Here is a 14476-nt window from a genome sequence, read left to right as displayed (position 1 = left end):
TTTCCGTAGTTATTGCTATTCTTTTCCTTCTCTATAACCTATACTACCCAGCCGTATTATATGTAAATAATAATAAGCTTTATTCTTAAATATAAATTTGCTACAGCATCATGTTATGTTTCAACTATCTTTGTTTGCTTACACGAATACATCACTATAACACTGACCCATATTCTTACCTGCAGATTTATTGCTTTGTTTGGAGATTTCCACCCAGGGCAGCTGCTGAAAATGACCTTATTATTATTAATCTGAGTTGGCCTAGTCTGGTTAACAAATAAAATGGAAATTAGAGACAGATTACTGTCACATACCTTTGGTAGGGAAGTTTTCTGAGTCATAAGTTCAGTAGAGCAGAAAAAAAGTATTCCACTACTGAAAGGGATTACTTGGCAATCATTAAAGTACAACCTCTTTGGTTGAGACTTTATATTATCTGCAAATCATACCCCCTGATACAGTTCAATAGGCAAAAAAATGGGTACACAAAATTATGTAGGTTGGCACACTCATTGCAACCATTTCAATTTATGTGAGATGCTGGTCTGGCTCAACCAACTACAGACCACTGCAGAAGGTCTGTCCAGGGATCACAGCTCTTCTAGTGAGCATGGAATGAAGATGTTCAACCTGGAGGGGGGGGGGAGTCAATGTATTAAAGTATGCAATTCTCCACAGAGAAAAAAGAGGGGAAGCCCCAGGCACTGCCATTAACATTTAGTTGTGTGCTGTAGCTGCCTATGCTAAATTCCTGCCTCAGGTTGAAAGGGGAATACTGTGAGAACCTAGAGTCAGGTGACCAGATGTGGTTATTCTGCCAGCCCTCCTGGAAATTATATTTTAGATATTATAATGAGAAATCTCAGAGTACTGAGTATTCTGTTTTGGGAAACCTGACTATAAAGACCCTCATCCACAGCATCTTGCCTTGTGGCAGTAGGTAACTTAACTATGGAACAGTAATTATTTTAGATTAGTCAGGAATATAGTGAAGCTTAGTTTAGATATTGTTCTGTCCATCAGTCTTCTTTTCAATATTTCCTGTGATCTGAACACTGTGGTTTACTGTAAATATATATATTCAATATTTTGATGTTCTTTTATTTATTATTAAATATATTTACAACGTTTATTGTGGCTGGTCCACGTAGAAAGTATCTAACCTTTGAGAGTACTTATATTTATTTGGGGTCACTCCAAAAGGCCTAGCTGTCTACTATCATTTGTATTAATATTACACAGTCTAACTGGACACCTGTTGTTAAGGGCATTAGAGTAGCTGATTGTGGAGTGTCTGCTAGCAGTAATAACTACCTTATACTCTGGGCAGAAGGGGGCACAACAGGTAAATCTGTACCAGCCTCTCCCAGGTGTGTGTGTGTGTGTGTGTGTGTGTGTGTGTGTGTGTGTGTGTGTGTGTGTGTGTGTGTGTGTAAAATCAAATCTCACAGAGTATGTGTGTCAGCTACTTAGGGCGGGACACAAAGCACTGAGTTATTGAGTTCACAGATGGGGTGCTGGAGGACTTGGCTTGGCTTGGACACTTGGCTGAGGACCTAACTCTAGAGCTGTACCAGTGGGGAGTCTTATTGGGGACCTGGAGGGAGACAGATATAGAGACATCCAAACCCCAGGCTAAGTGTGTTCCCTGTGCGCCCTTAAGGGAAATTGTACTTGATGCAGAGAGGTCTGCATCTGGAAATGCTGAGTGCATCCATTTGTATTCCAAGTGCACATCCCTCTCCAGTGTCAGTGGTGAGGATTCAGGCTCCTTCATTACTGGCCCAGCGTGGGGACGTCACATATTGGTGGCCATCACATATTGATAGCAGTGGTGGGCATCACATACAACCTTAGCATCTGTTAGCTACAGAGCATTGCAGCCTCCAGTTTCTGTTTATAGGTCATCTCCTCCCACTATAATCCTTCTACATCATATGTATCTTCACTTGTATCACTTTTCCATCTTCAGTTGTCCCATTTCATTATATCACAGTTCAAAAGCTGCACAATTTGCAGCCAAATATTTGTTATGAGCAACTGCTTGTCTCATAATTATTACTCTGACTTTTTTGCAGCAAGTTGCCTTTTTAACTGAAATACCAAATACTTAGCTGCATTACCTCAATGCCAAGTTATGACATCAGCTTTCATGCCATATATCAAAAAGCAAATTGTCTCACCAGTTGCACTGTTTCTACTAAATGCCATCTGTTCCTTTTACCAAATAAGAAAATAATAAAAAAAACAGTTATTCTAAAGCTAAAAGTAAGCGCTTCAGTCTTGTACTTCAAAGGCTAATGATATCAGCAATATTAATTTCTAGATTCAGATTTAAGTATAACATTTAACATTTTCTGTTTTGATTTGAATTGTATTGTACTGCATTTTATGGCATCCTGTAAGATTTGTCAACTGTGGAGCTTTTCTCCCCGGGCCTCCACTGAAAAATGTCCTGTTCAGTTGGATGCTCCCAGTAAACAAATGTTAATAAATAATAAATAAACAAATAACATTAAATGGGGTGATGTCTTGATAAACAGTAAATATGCAACCTTAGCATCTGTTGAACATGCTGATACCAGTAATACAGTTAGCAAACTGTTATATTTTCTGACTTAAGTTACATTGTGTGATATATCATCACCTTGTTTGGATTAGAAAGCCAGTAACAACATAGTGATTTATTAATCGCCTTTTCATAATTATATGAAAATGGGTTACCTACACTACCATGAAAATCTGCTTTCAAATGTTAATATATAATGAGGAATCATTCTATAGTAAAATAAAGTGACTCCTGATAACAGGGACACGAAGACTGATGGGTAAAACACAAATAGGACTCGTGCAGGGAAATTCAGTTCAGCAAATCATTGACACCCTAACTGCTTCCTTCTCAGGATCCCAGTGACTTGACCCCAGCACAGCCACTAGTTTTTCTAGATGCATCAATATTACCTGTGGTGTGGCCAGAATAAAACTGATGATCCAGGCCAGCAACAGCCTTGTTTTGTTTTTGTGATGAATTTCGGTGAAGTGGAGAGAATACAACACAGACACATGCCAATCTAGGCAGATAACTACAAGGATGAAGACAGATGAGTACATGGCAAATAGTTCCCAGAAACTGAATAGTTTAAAAAGTGTATTTCCTGTGTACCACTGAATGGTTAGATTCCATACTGCATCGAGGCATCACAATAAAGGTCACCATAAGGTCAACCAGTGTGAGGCTCAAGGTGAGAACACCTGAGACTTCTCCCAGTTCTTCACAACAATGATGAGGACCAAAATGTTGCTGCAGGTTGCAAAGATAAAGAGAATGCAGATAATGATAGCACAGATAAGTGAAGCATTAATGGGCGGCCACGGTGGTTCAGTGGTTAGCGTTGTCGCCTCACAGTAAGAGGTTCTCCGATTCAATTCTCAGCTGGGCTGCCTACTGTGCAGAGTCTGCATGTCCTCCCTGTGGTCGTGTGGGTTTCCTCCGGTTTCTCCGGTTTCCCCTCACATCCCAAAGACATGCTGTAGATGGATTGGACACTCTAAATTGGCTCTAGGCATGAGTGTATGTGTGTGTGTGTGTGTGTGTGTGAGTGCGTGTGTGCATGTGTGCGTGTGCGTGTGCGTGTGTGTGTGTGTGTGTGTGTGTGTGTGTGTGTGTGTGTGTGTGTGTGCCAACACCGTAAAACTCCACTGCCAATCATGAGCAGACTTAACTGGGAAAAGCCGAAAGAAGAAAAAGATAAGTGCAGCATTAGAAAAGCTTAAGATTATATTCACATTATCTGGATGGGTCGATTCATTTTGAAGGCTAAAAGCTGTGGGTAGATCTGTCATATGGAAAGGGGATGTAATGATTTTTTTATGATTTCCTTGAATATACAAATACCACTACCCCTATTTGAGATTTAAAACATGAAATTTCTTCTAGCAACATTACATTTCTAGACATATTACTACGAAAAATTATAGAGGCATTATTCAGACTGAACTATATAAGAAAACTGTTAAAAGGAACAATTACTTATACTGAAATAGCATGCACTCACCATTTGTTTTTGGAAATACTGTTAAGAACCAGATGCAAAGAGTAGCTAAGATGAATACCTCAGATGTGAATATGTCTAAGCAATTAGAGGACATGAATAAAGATTTTATTGAGCGGGGCTATTTTAAACAAGAAATTGTGGTAGCAAGTGATTCTGTTAAACAGCAGCATTTAAACTATGCTTGACCGCTTTTTAGTGAAAATCATGAATCAAATGGTAAGGTGAATAAAACTAGCAATGGTATTATATCCATGCTTACATATAATAAATATACTACAATAGTGAAGGAGATAATATGCCAGCATTGGCCTATTTTACAAGATATACCTGAGCTGAAACAAATTGCCTGTGAAAAACCCACCTTTGGTTATAAATGTAACTGGACACGTAAACAGAAATTTTGTTATAAAGAACAACCTAAATATTTTTCTAATATCTTAAGTAGCAAGCAAGGTACATTTAGGTGTAATGACTGTGCCTATTGTCAGTATGTATATGAAGATAAAGCTATTAATCATCCTGTAACAGGAAAATAATTTTTATTACATGCCTATGAGAATTGTAATACAAATAATGTTATTTATCTGGCTAAATGTGAGTAATGTGAAGGGTACTACTTGGGCATGACTAATAGGAGACTTAAGGACAGGATAGCTGATCATATGAGTGACATAAAACATAAAATTATTACTAATACCCTGTACAAACATATTTCAGAAAAAGGGGAAAATCATAGGTTTAAATTTATGATTTTGAAAGTAGTCTGTTTACCCTTACATGGGGGAGACACTAAATTATTGACCGAAAATGAAGAAATGAAATGGATTCTTAGAATGAGAACTCATCTACCACCAGGGTTAAATGGGACTTTTACTTTAAAGCCTCTACTTAAACTTTTAAATGAAAAAGTTCAATTAATGTCATGTGATTTTAGTTTAGTATTTAAATACTGCATTGTTTTACTCTGAATTGTATGCGCCTGAAGAAGCCTTGCAGCAAAAGTTTTACTTGAGAATAAATTGTTTCAGTGATTGTTTGACCAGCGTTGCCTTTGTGTTTTCCGGCTATCTATCTGTTTTTGTATTTTGACTTGTTGGGAGAAAGCAGATTCAGAACCTCTTCACTGCTGTTTCTCTTTGCTTTAGTATATTACTTAATATTCTCATTTTTCTGTTTCAAAATGCCCCTTAAAGAAACAGAGTCATTTATACCTGGTTGCACTGTTGCATTTAACCTAAGTTGCCACTTAAGTTCCTTTTCTTCTAATACTACATCATAATCTAAATAGTTCAGGTATAAGAACAACAAAGGAGCAACCAAGGCAACAAAAGTTACTGAATCCTTTAACTTTAACCACGATTTTGTTGTCAACAATAAAACGTTTTTATGGTAAAGGATTCAGTAACTTTTGTTGCCTTGGTCGCTCCTTTGTTGTTCTTATACCTGATATATTTTATTTTGTTCGTGAGCAACGGAGCGTTTACCCGGTAGATTATTCCGTGTTTTTCTATTATAATCTAAATAGTGTTTAAAAGGTCTAGGATGTTTAGGGTGGTGGCTTTGGTTCAGTGAAATCTTCTAATTGTGGCCGCCATCCCAGTAAAAATTTATGGTGCCCAGTCCACTTATCCAGGTTCCTTTTGAACAGTGTCATAGAAATATTGTGTTTCACATGAATTGGCAGTCTATTCCAATGATGTGGCAGTTGCTGGGAGAAAAATCTGACCCTTATGGGGTTTTAGCTGCTCTCTGATGCATTTTAGAGTTTTTTTTTAAACTTCTGATCCAGTGATGGCCACAAAAAAAAAAAAAAAAAAACACACGTATGGAAAGATAACAAAATAGTAATTCCCAATAAAATGAGAAAACAAATACTTAAAATGATTAATGAATCATATCTAGAAATAGTAAAGTCTAAATAAAGAGCAAGAGATATAATGTAGACAGTTACCAGGAGTACCATCTCAAATAAAACAAGTAATACAGAGGTGCACCAATTTAATACTTGTGTATACCTCAGATATCTAACTGTGATCAAATAAATACATAAATAATGGTTAATTTACTGTATTTCTGCCATTGCTGTTAGATGCATACAGTGCAACCAAATGCAACTAACTCAAACATATAGACCTGCCTACCACTTTATTGACTCTGGATACCTTGGATGTTTTATTGTGATCAAATGAATGAACAAATGTACAAATAATGGCCACTGTAATACATTTTGGGTCTCTACTATTAGATACATATAGTGCAACCCTCCGTATGCATGCTCACACACACACACACACACACACACACACACACACACACACACACACACACACACACACACACACACACACACACACACACACACACACACACACACACACACACACACATATACAGACCTGCACAGACAGCTATGCCCATGAATTATAGCCAGTCAGTTTTTGATGGATTCCTCTGGTGTCTGACTGTGATTAAATAAATAATGGCTAAAATAATGCACCCACTGCAACTCCCAACACACACACACACACACACACACACTGTATATATATATATATATATATATATATATATATATATATATATATATATATATATATATAAAAGAAATAAATGCACACAGTCATACTGTAGGCTAGCTGGCAGTGGCATTACCAAACAGTCCAGAACAAACTACATGTCAGTCAGGTGAAGACAGAATTCAGCAGAGTATAATTAACTTAAAAAGGATTTAATAAAAAAAACATACTTGTACCTTGATCCTTAAATCTTCTTTTTACATTTGTTTGAATTACTTCTCAGGCACCAGTCACCTGAGGCAATCTGAGGCAATGGAAAACAGCTGATAACTGCTTTCACTAATAGTGCAGACAGTCACTATTCACATGCCATTTTGTTTCCAAAAATGGCAGGAAGATCTGTAATAAGAAATAATCACCTTACTCTTTCTCTCTCTCTTTTTTATTATTATTATTTTAGAGAAATCAGAACATGTGCAGCAACAACATGCCATCCAAGATAAGTGTTTTAAATTGAAATATTGCACTTGTCTAAGCTATTTTTGAAGACGGGTGCTGTGTTTTCAAATTATTTCATTGCATTTTTCTGCATTTCATCACAGTAAAATGTATTTACTTTTCCTTGGTCTAGCTGCTGCTAGTGTTCTTTGAAACCACCTTAAAGCATGTGTTCCTCATTTTACGGCTTGTCTGTTAGAATCTCATTGTAATTATTTGTTGTAGCTTTTTGTTTGATTTGTTTCTGGTACCTTTCACTTTTGGCTAGCTAAAGTGTGTTTTACATTAAGAAGACTGGTACTTCAATTCTAGTGAAAGTAGAAAGGTAGCTTGGTCAGAGTTGGCAAATACATAGGGAGACTTAAAGTAAAGATCACGTTGTTGGTCAGAGGACTTTTTAGTTGGTTTACTTGCTTTTCTTTGAGTCTATAAATTCCACTGCTTATCGCACAGTGGAGTTTATAGACTCAAATACTTCCCTTGTAACCTTACCCAGTACTCAGATGTGCAAACAGCAACTTGTTTGCGGGATGAGGAGCACTGCTGCCTAAATTTAGTGATCCATAGCCTAGTTGTAATTTCTACCCTTACAGTGCTTAAGTTAGCCTGCTGTAGTTCACCTAAAAAAGACCTGACACCATGAATGGGCATTTTCCCAATTTCTCTGCCACCAGCTTGGTAGCTATTGGCATCCTAAAACAGTGTAGGAATTGTATCAGGTTCACTGACAGCCAATTAATACTTAGAAAAATGGATACAATATGAGAGAGGCTAATTACACAATGTCACTGAAGGTAAGACTCACATACAAAAGCACTCAAAATAACAATCAGGTTCTGAGTAATGTAAACATTGCTCCCATCACACATAGCACTGAGCCAACACATAGATCAACATTTGTTAAGGCACTTAAAAGCAATATTCCTAAACACCAAAGACCTCCTAGACATTCCTCCTACAAAAAGAATCCTCAGCAACACCAGAAGCACTCCACCAAAACACCCAACCCAACACATACAGCTCACACCCCTTGGAGCCTCCACTACAAAGCCCATAAGGCAAGCCAACACACTAACAAATATTTTTATCGTAGGAGACTCCTTTGTGAGGCACACAGATGTCCTGCTCACCACGCTGAATAAGGAGATATCATGTTCTGTTGTCTATCAGGAGCCAGAATCTGGCAAATCATCCATGCACTAAAGTCATTAGACCACCAGTACCAGTATGAGTCATTCATAGACCATGTGGGTGTAAGTGACAGTGGGAAGAAATAGCCAGGGAATTGTTATGGCTAGGCTTGTATAGGCCCTAGGGCTGATAGCCTAGTACCAACCTATACATACCTCCCTGGACTATATAAAGAGAGATATTATGGAGCTCTTAGACTGGTATGTACCCAGCATTGAGCAGCATTTTATCTTCACCAGGGATGACAGCACAATATGAACAAAAGATAATTGACTTCAGTAATTTGATTAGTTTCTACTGTCATTTCAATGGGTACAATATTAGTTAGCATGGAAGAATGTGGTCAACAGACCACATTGCTTTGTTAAGGATGGTCTGTACCTGCCCCCTCTTAGGCTTTTGAATATTGGCCAAAACATTATCCTCTTCCATAGTGCCTTTTTAGACAATGCTAAATTGATAAACCTTCTGACATAACAAAACCAACCCCACCTCATGGAATCTAAAGGTGTTACTACTCAGGAGCCTAAACAAGAAACTCTACTCCCTTCAGGCTTTCCCCACCCTAGAGAATGTGGACATCTGTGTAGTTATTGAAATATGGCTTAAGCCATTCAGAGCACCTCAGTAGTACAGGGCTACAATGCCTTCCACACATTCAGGTCAGCTACTGCACAGTTAGAGACCAAAGGTGAAGATGTTTTAATCTATATCAACAACAAACTCACCTCAAGACTAGTCAAACAGGATGACACACTAAAGTTTCTCCCTGACCAGATTTCCAAAGGCAAAGTCTCATACTATATCCTTGCAAACTAAAAGTCACCCTCTGTGAGCAAAGAAACCCATAACTCATACTTAGACTTACTGGAGACCTTCATCACTTAATCCAATACTATATTCATGGGTGACTTCAACTACCCCACTACAAATTGGGATGACTACATGACTCCAAACATACAGGCCCAGAGATAGTGAGCCTGTAAATACAAAAACCTTGAACCAGATAGTCCATATGCCACTAGGAGTGTAAACATACTCAATCTGGTACTCACAAGCATGGGAGTATGCTGCACACTCCTGCATGCAGTTTCCACTCTGGTAAGGTCAGAACACAAAGGTATCTCCTTCATAATAAAAATTAATTATGTAACCCCAGCTAATCCTGTGATATTTAGGAACTATTCTAAGACAAACTTCCTACTATTAAGTGATAACTTCTGAAAATGTCAAGTCCCCCAAACGTTGAGAACACAGCTGCCTAAGTGGAATTATTCACAGAAACCCTATACAATCATGACAATAAATGCATATAAACTGCTGTGCCTACCAGAAACACACCCTGAAATAACTCAAAAAACAAACCACCCTGGCAGAATCTAAAGATAAACAGGTTGTACAACAAAAGAAAAAAATGTCATTGCCACGATTAAGACATGCTACGCCCAACACGATGAAAACACTCTCATCATGCTAAGCAAACAAATAAGAGGGCAAAATAAGTCTATGAAAGCCAAATTTGAGGTAAATATAGCCTCCCATGCAAAGGATAACTGCAAGACTTTCTTTAACTATGTCCAATACCTCAATGGCAACACACAGCAGTGTGCAGAACTAATTGTAAATGAAGCCACCTACACAGAGCCAGAAGATATAGCAAATCTGCTGGCTGGCACATTTAGCTCCACTTCAAAACCCCTCTCTCTACTGGATGCCCCCCCCCCGGAAATACTATCAAAAAATCCTCAACTATCACTAGAGAGCAGGTCCTAGATGTGCTCTCTAAGGCCAAAAAAACCTCTATCAATGAGCCCTGATAATATCCCCAGGATGCCTTCTAAATAGCCTGAAACATGACCTATCAGTACCACTGGAGTCATTGTTTAACCATAGCCTCCAGGCAATCTTTGCGCCACATGAATGGAGAACTGCAGTGGTCATTGCTCTGTACAAGGGTGTGTCATGGACCCCAGGAACTACAAACTCATAAGTCTGACTAGCCTTGTATGTAAAGCCATGGAAAGAATTATCATGGGAATGGTTAATAAGGACAAAGAAAATCTTCATACACTGGATCCAAACCAATTTGGTTTCATCAAGGGCAGATCATGCCTACTCAGCCTTGTGGACCTCTTTAAAAAGGTCCCAAAGCAATGGATGAAGGCAAAACAGTGCAAACTGCCTATCTTGACCTGGCTAAGGTATTTAATATAATACCCAACTTGGGCATTGTAAACAAACTCTCAGATATAGGCATAAACCACTATGTTACATGCTGGATAGCCAAATGTCTTGCCGATCGGACCCAGAAAGTTAGGATAGGTGAAACCACCTCCACAAAGAGGCTAGTAACTAGAGGAGTCCCTCAGGGCTCTGCACTGGGTATGCTCCTATTTGGCATCTACCTCTCAGAAATCAAGGCCAATGTTAAGGGCCACTGGGTAACCAAGTTTGCAGATGATTGCAAAACTAAGAGGAGTAATTGAATCCATACAAGCTAGTAACATCCTACAGGAAGCATTAACACAGACAAATGGCAGGTGCCAAAGCCACACCTTAAAACTTAATGCCAAGAAATTCATAATAGTACTCTTTGGGAAGTCAGACTCCCTGTGAAATTACTTTATCAATAACACACCTCTAAGAGTAGAACCAGTAGTCAGGGATTTGGATATGTATGGAGATAGTAACCTGACTTTGACCAACATGTGTCTAAGGAAATCATTCTATGTTGCTCAGCTTATAAGCAAGGGCATGGTGTCTAGGTCCAAAGAAGTCATTGATTCACTGTACTTGGTCCCCTTTAGTATGTTCCTAGCCAGGCACATGCCACAGCTAGAATGTCCACAGAGGTTCCTCACAAAAAGAATACAGGACATAAACAGCTTGTCCTATGCAGATTGCCTCAAAGTTCTTTCTCTATAGTGTTTCCTACAGACTGTTGAGAGGAGATCTATGCCTGACATACAAGGTATCCTTGAACCCCACTCTGGTGGCCCTTTTGAATAACTGCAAAATGAATAGCATCAGAAATAATCAAAGAATTTCAACTTTGTTTGCTACCAAAATAGGGCACGTTGGAGGGACACGTATGCATCTCAGAGAATTCTCCTCCTCTGGAACAGGCTTCCTATCCATGTGAAGCAGAACTCTTCCCTAAACCTATTCAAGAGAAACCTGGATCAGTAGATGGGAAATCAGAAAACACCCCAGGTCTACCACCCATGTATCTAATGGACAGAGGCAGCCTGACATTTTACCCTAGCTTGCATACACCCCTTAAAATAACCTGTAAAGGCACATAATCTTGCAGGATACAATTAAGATGCTTGACTAGGCTTATAAAAGCCCCATTGGTCATTAGCCTAATATACACCTATGAACTTATGGGTGGAGTTAATTCTACCAACATCTGGATTTCCAAAACCCTCAACTATTTATGAAAAAGAAGTCAAAACAAACACAATAACACCAATATAGATATATATATAAATATACAGATACAGATACAGATATAGATTGGATATAGATATAGATATAGATATCAATATAGATATAGATATAGCTATAGATACAGATACAGATACAGATATAGATATAGATACAGATACAGATATAGATATAGATACATATATAGATAAAGATATAGATATGGATATAGATATAGCTATAGATACAGATACAGATACAGATACAGATATAGATATAGATACAGATATAGATATAGATACAGATATAGATATAGATATAGATACATATATAGATATAGATATAGATATAGATATAGATACAGATATAGATACAGATATATTTTTTCCATTTGGAAGTACTGCAGCCCAGCAGCCTAATACTGTGAGCTGCCTCTGATATCTATATATTCTGTTGTCTTATCAATGGACCTATAGATGTGCATGAGACAAAAAAACTTTGTCTGAGATACAACACAGACATTTTTATAATGATATACTCAAGTACCTATTACCACACAGCATTATTGACCACTGTAACTCAGCTCCATTCACAAAAAAAGAGAAAGTTTACACACTGCTCACAGAAGTTGCGAACACAGACTGCACAAGTCAACTACAAGAAGCATTGTAAAGTATATTTAACAAAATTTATCAAAATAAGAACAAATAAATAAAGAAATAAAAATATATTAGAAAATTACATCTGCAGCCAATTAGAAAAGAAACACTATCACAAAAATACCTAATTCTTTACAACACAGCCTTAAGACTTATCCTGTTAATGGCCAGGGAACCTATGAAACAATGAGCTGTCCCCTGATTTTACTATGTATCCACTATTGTAAGAAAGTGCTTTTTCATTGCACAGCTTATTATTAAGTGTATGGCATCCGGGTCCAGGGATGTGATCATGCCACTGTATCCCACATTCATTAGGCTGATTATTGAGAATAATGCCGCCTTCAGTGTATCTCTTCCAAAGACAAGTGGTGTATATCCACAGATAAGTAATCCAAAACAAAGATACATAACACCACGCCACAGCCAAAAACATAGAATAAAAACGATTTGTTGTTGAATGGGTAAGCGCTTTCACACGGAAATACATGCTTCATCAGACCATAGAACCAAACTAAAACATCATATACATTTATACTAAAACATCAGTACATCAAATAGAAAAGCAGCCAATGAACAACAGCAAACAATTAGGCAGAACCATTCAGAGGCCCAGTGTAAAAGGAACAGGGTTTCATTCATAGAAAAGAACATAGCATTAAATAAAAAAGAATATAACATTCATTTAAAGACACCCTGTCCCTACAAAACAGGTTTAATAGAAGTCCTTCCCTTAATACCTGGAAACTTCTCAGCCTGTAGACGAAGGATCCAATGGAGCTCTCGTTCCTCTGTATAGTTCCTAAAATCCCCACCTCGTAATTCAATCTCACTATTTCAACCACCCTGAATCCAAAGACATGTTCTGACCCATACTCAGAACAATGTCTGGCTAGTGCATTGTGTATGTCATGTCGGTTAATACAATACAGATGCTCCCTAATACGCTCCATAAGGGATCTATTCGTCTTCCCAATATAGAAACAGCTGCATTTCCTGTAGCTGGCTACATAAATTAGAGCCCTTCTTCTGCAGTTGGCACGTACTCTGAACTCGTATTCAAACTTAGTCACAGGTGAACAAAACTATGTGAGACATCTATACTGTTACAAAAATTACAATTCAAGCACTTCATAGTCACTGTTTGCATAGCTCTATTATCTTCAACAGTATTATATCTGCTCTTATAGCATAACTGCCTTTTAAGGCTTTTTCTATTCTTGAATACAAAGTTCGGTCTACCACCTACTACCTCCTTCAAACTAGCATCTAGATGTAGAATAGGCCAATTGTCCCTCACTATGCGCAAAATGTTATTGACATCACTAGTGTAATGTAAAGAGAAGGAGACATCCTTAGTTCATAACAGCCCCTTATCTATAGAGGCAATATCCACTGGGTCTCGATCATCAGTATAAAAAGGGTGAGCTCTACCCTTTCTCTCCCTAAGGCTCTCATGTAATGCTGCATCAACCTCACATCTATTGTACCCTCTGGACAAGAATTCATCTTTTAATTTCTTCACATCACTATGAAATAAATCATCCTTGTTATTTAAGAGAGAAATCTTTAAATGAATGTTATATTCTTTTTTATTTAATGCTATGTTCTTTTCTATGAATGAAACCCTGTTCCTTTTACACTGGGCCTCCGAATGGTTCTGCCTAATTGTTTGCTGTTGTTCATTGGCTGCTTTTTTATTTGATGTACTGATGTTTTAGTATAAATGTATATGATGTTTTAGTTTGGTTCTATGGTCTGATGAAGCACATATTTCCGTGTGAAAGCGCTTATCCGTTCAACAATAAATCATTTTTATTCTATGCTTTTGGCTGTGGCTTGGTGTATGAATCATAAAAAAATAACCGAAGTCACGACTGTAAATGCCGCAAGCACAGCCAGCACACATTCCTCAAACAGTAACACATACTGCACACTGTTAACCACATGCACACTCATTTAATCTGGAAAATATCAAGCCACACATAGTACACACTCACTAACACACTGTCATACTTGCACAGTATTTTTGCATCCTAATTTATATGTACACTAACTCCCTTGTCACACAAACATGGAATAAATGGTATATACCCTTAAAGATAAACATTGCTACTGCTCAACAATC

At 37.8% G+C, this 14476-nt stretch overlaps 1 pseudogene; it reads right to left on the bottom strand.

The window, feature by feature from the left end:
• The window catches only part of LOC122808214, a 209645-nt pseudogene that overhangs the window by 184517 nt on the left and 10652 nt on the right, over window positions 1–14476 (bottom strand).

This window comes from Protopterus annectens, chromosome 8.part0 (genome assembly GCF_019279795.1).
Source record: "Protopterus annectens isolate FY-2018-M chromosome 8.part0, PAN1.0, whole genome shotgun sequence".
Classification (NCBI taxonomy): domain Eukaryota; kingdom Metazoa; phylum Chordata; order Ceratodontiformes; family Protopteridae; genus Protopterus; species Protopterus annectens.
The sequence above is the reverse complement of the archived record's forward strand: the minus strand, read 5'-3'. Positions and strand labels throughout refer to the sequence as shown.